Source organism: Cricetulus griseus, chromosome 4 (assembly GCF_003668045.3).
Source record: "Cricetulus griseus strain 17A/GY chromosome 4, alternate assembly CriGri-PICRH-1.0, whole genome shotgun sequence".
Taxonomy (NCBI): domain Eukaryota; kingdom Metazoa; phylum Chordata; class Mammalia; order Rodentia; family Cricetidae; genus Cricetulus; species Cricetulus griseus.
In genome coordinates, this window is record NC_048597.1 from 75,990,292 (window position 1) to 75,994,827 (window position 4,536).

Here is a 4,536-nt window from a genome sequence, read left to right on the forward strand (position 1 = left end):
CAGCCATCATTCAGGGGACTCTGGGTACAATTTCACAATGTTTGATGTTCGTCTTCCCAGAAGAAATTAAGCTGAGGGTGACATTTGCCCAGGCTACCATGGGGGGAGGCAGGGGGGGGGGACTGGTGGAGGGGGCTAGTGGAGGTTTCTGCCCCAGGCGCTCTACTTTATAACACTGGGCAAGCATGGAACTGTGAAATTTGATTTCACTCCTCTAGAACAGAACAGGGGTGTGCAATTTCATTCCCAGGATTATGACAAAGCCACTTGTTCAGTGGCTTAATAGAAACTCCTTTAATGTCTCTGGCAATAATACCCCCCCCCCCCGGTTCTCACCAGTGCAGGTATTTGTCTCACTAAAAGATTGCAATAGAGCACGAGGTGGGTAGATTCCCACCTACCACAGATGGGGCCTGACTTCCGGAGCAGATGGAGGGAAACCAGAGGATATAAAGAACGAGCCTTGCAGGCAGTTCCAGCCCTAGTCTCTGACCCTGGGAGAAGGCCATTTACCCAAGGTGCCTCTTCAAATCCAAGGCCTCCTCTGGCTGGATATGGTAGCATGGGCCTGTAATCCCAGGACTCTGGAGCCAGAGGCAGGAGTTCAAGGCTAGTTTGGGCTGTGAGACACTCTCAAATTTAAAAATTTAAGCGCCTACTTGCTTCATCAGCATATACACTAAACTTGGAAGGACACCGAGATTAGCATGCGCCTGTACAAAGATGAGATGCAAATCTGTGAGGCGTTCTATATTTTGTGTGTGTGGCATATGTGCACTTGTGTATGGGTGTGCTCATACATGTGGGGGCAGGGGAGGACATCAGCTGTTCTGCTATATCACTCCCCTCCTTTTTTTTCTTGAGACAGGGTCTCTCACTGAGTCTGGAGCTAGGCAAATGGCCTAAGAGCCCCAATGATCCTCCTGTCTGCCCCTCACAGTGTTGGAGTTACAGGTGCATGTGTGGCTATGCCTGGCTTTTTTATAGAGGTGCTGAGGATTTGAACTCAGATCCTTGTGTTTGCACAATAGGCACTCTTTACGCACTGAACCATCTACCAGCCCTAAATTTTCCTCTTGGAAAGAGGGAGGGAGAAGAGAGAAAGAAGGAGGCAGAGGTAGGTGGCTCTCTCTGAATTCAAGGCCAGCTTGATCTACATAGTGAATTCTAGGCCAGCTGAAGCTACATAGTCAGGCCCTGTCTCAAAAAAAAAAAAAAAAAATCAAGCCAGACAGTGGTGGCACACACTTTTAATCCCAGCATTTGGGAGACAGAAGCAAGAGGCAGGTCTCAATGAGGTGGAGGCCAGCTTGGTCTACAGAGTGAGTTCAGGACAGCCTGGGCTACACAGAGAAAACCTGTGTTGAAAAACAAAAAATAAAAAACAAACAAACAAACAAAAGCCAGGCAGTAGTGGTGCATGCCTTTAATCCCAGCACTCAGGAGGTAGAGACAAGGGGATCTCTGTGAGTTCGAGGCCAGCCTGATCTCCAGAGTGAGTGCCAGGATAGGCTCCAAAGCTACATAGAGAAACCCCATCTCCAAAAACCCCCCCCCAAAAAAAAAGAAAGAAAGAAAGAAAGAAAAACCAAAACAAATAAACAAAAAAACCAAAACAACAACAAAACCAACCAACCAACCAACCAAAAAAAAAAAACCCAAAACAAACAAACAAACAAACAAACAAAAACCCAAACCAAACAAACAAAAAACTGGTCATCTTTACATATGTCTGTAATCTAGACCTGTGAGAGCTGGAGACAGGGGGATTATACTGGGGCTTGCTGGCCAACAATCTAGTCTTTCAGTGAAAGACTGTCTCAAGGGAGAAAGGTGAAGACTAATAGAGCAAGACACCTGATGTCTTCCTCTGGTCTCTGCATGTATGAACACAGCTTATGAGAGAGCATGCACACGCGAGTGTGCACACACACACACACCACACACACATACACACACACACACACACACACACACACACACACACACACAGACAGACACACAGGTGGAAGTGAGCAGCAACATCTTTTGTTGTCCTCTGATCTTCACATGAACCCATGTGCACACGGGCACATGCACAAATGTCAAAAGGACACTGTATGACCTCACAACAGAATTAACACTGGTGACACATGACAGCCAAGTCCCCAGCCTTCAAACCTCTTCCAGGGTCCCTTCTGGACAGGACCGGCAGGACCCAGCATCTTCACGTCACTTCTGCTCAATTTCTTTCCCCTCGGCAGGATGAGTGCAGGCAGTGGTCTGTTTGGATCTGATGGATGCTTCCTTGAGGTCGGACTCTGGGCAAGACTGTCCAACAGAGGTGCTATGTCTTCCATGTGTCTAGTTCCTGAGGATGACCATGTGGCCAAGTATGTCCCTTTTATTAATTATTTTGTTTTCCAAGACAGGGTTGCTCTGTGTAGTCTTGGCTATCCTAGAACATGCTCTGCAGACCAGGCTGGCTTCAAACTCAGAGATCCCATGTGCAGTGCTGAGATTAAAGGCATGTGCCACCATGGCCTGGTGATGTCCCTTTTAAAGTACTGCCCTTTATGATGGACACCTGTCTAGAGCACATGCACAAATGTCAAAAGGACACTGTATGACCTCACAACAGAATTAACACTGGTGACACATGAAGACACATGAAGGTTTCTAGAAGACTTCACACATCAGTTTGCTGCTAACTTTGGGGACCTCTGATGTCTCTTGTCTGCAGCCACCAACACTATCATGTTTGCTAGACTGTTTCTACACAAGTCACAATTAATAGGGAGGAGCTAATGTGAGCAGCCATCTTTACCAATGACGGTGGCTGTGAGCTTGCACTGTGAACTTGCCTGACCATTGCATGCTTTTTTGCTGCTCACTTTGTCAGAGGCAGCCACTGTGTGGTGCCTCCAGCATTCTTTCAACAAACTCCTGATTCTAGCACTTCTCTGCTTTCTGCATAGATGCACAGGCTCCCCCTGCCCTTTCCCTGCTTTGGCCTTGGTAAGGACCTTAGTTCTTTTGCTGAGAAACTAGTATTAGGACACAGATGTGGGACATCAGGGCTCCCAGGGCCTGGAAACATTGCGTGCACCTGAATGTACACACACACACACACACACACACACACACACCAGCCTCCCACTTAGAAACTGGGTCTCATGTGGTCTATTCTAGCCTTGAACTATGAGAACAATCTTGAATTTTTTATCTTCCTGCCTTTGCTTCCCTAGTGCTGGGATTACAGCCATGTAACAGGCTGTACATGTGATGTTTATGTAATGTTGGTGATGGAACTCAGGCCTTCATGAATGCTCGGCTAGCACTCTACCAAATGAGCCCTTGCCCTAGTCTCCTTGCCTACGGGCAGCATCTCTTATCATGCCTAGCTCATGATTACTGTGGTCAGGGTACTCCACACCTAGGCTCTTTTGAGTGGTTCACAGTCAAAATGCTACAAGGTTCACCATGCTGTGGCTCAGGTACCCACTTCACTGGTGCAATTCCATTTACTCTGATTTCTTTTTCACTTTTCTTACAGTGAATGGCTGTGCAGCCTCCTGCACCCTTTCCTTTGAAACACAAGGCAGACTACTCATTTAGTGGGGTACTATGGCCAGGGGCTGTACCCCATCAGCTCAGAATTCTTTTCTTTCTTTTTTTCCCAGACAGGGTTTCACTGTGTAACAGCTCTGGTTGTCCTGGAATTTACTTTGTAGACCAGGCTGGCCTCAAACTCAGCGATCCACCTGCCTCTGCTTCCCAAGTGCTGGGATTAAAAGTGTGCACCACTACGCCTCACTATTCGGCTGTTCATGTCTATGGTTTCACTGCAGGCAACACCTCGGTGAGCCTGCACCTCACACACACATCTTGTTTGTACTCCATGAGTGAGCTTGGCAATCATGAACAGTGCTGTGTTGACATCAGTATTGAGTGATAAAACCAAGGCTCATAGGTGATAACACATCAAATGTGAAATAAGTCCCATGTGAGCCATTGTTGCTGACCTGTGCTGTGTGGCTGGGCTTGGTGAGTAGTGGAAACAAGCAGACCTTGGGGGTACCTGACTGTGGGTTTAACCAAGCAAGAGTCCTTCTGTGCAACAGAAAATGGAGCTCCCAGCCACTCACATCCATTGGGGTAAGGGTAGCCAGCATCAACAGAACCTGTGCAACACCAGGGTTGCTGCTGTCTGAGACAAACAGGAACATTCAGAGCTCTCTCTCTCTCTCTCTCTCTCTCTCTCTCTCTCTCTCTCTCTCTCTCCTCCCTCCCTCCCTCTCTCTCTCTCCCTCCCTGCCTCCCTTCCTCTCCCTCCCTCCTTCTCTCTCTTTAGGTCAGGATCTCTGTGTAGTCCTAGCTGTTCTAGAACTTGCCATGTAGATCAGGCTGACCTCAAATTCAGAGATTGACCTGCCTCTGCCTCTTCAGTGCTAAAGATGTATGCTACCATACCTGTGTCCCCAGACTCCTATCTCTTACCATCGTTCATCAGTCAGACAGGAGCCAGGCAAGAAGTCTGGCCTAGCTCTTCTCCAA

General features: G+C 47.8%; 1 pseudogene; it reads left to right on the forward strand.

Annotated features, from left to right (window-relative positions):
• Window positions 1-659: 659 nt before the first annotated feature.
• LOC113835475 lies at window positions 660-758 on the forward strand (annotated as a pseudogene).
• The last annotated feature ends 3,778 nt before the right edge of the window (window positions 759-4,536 follow it).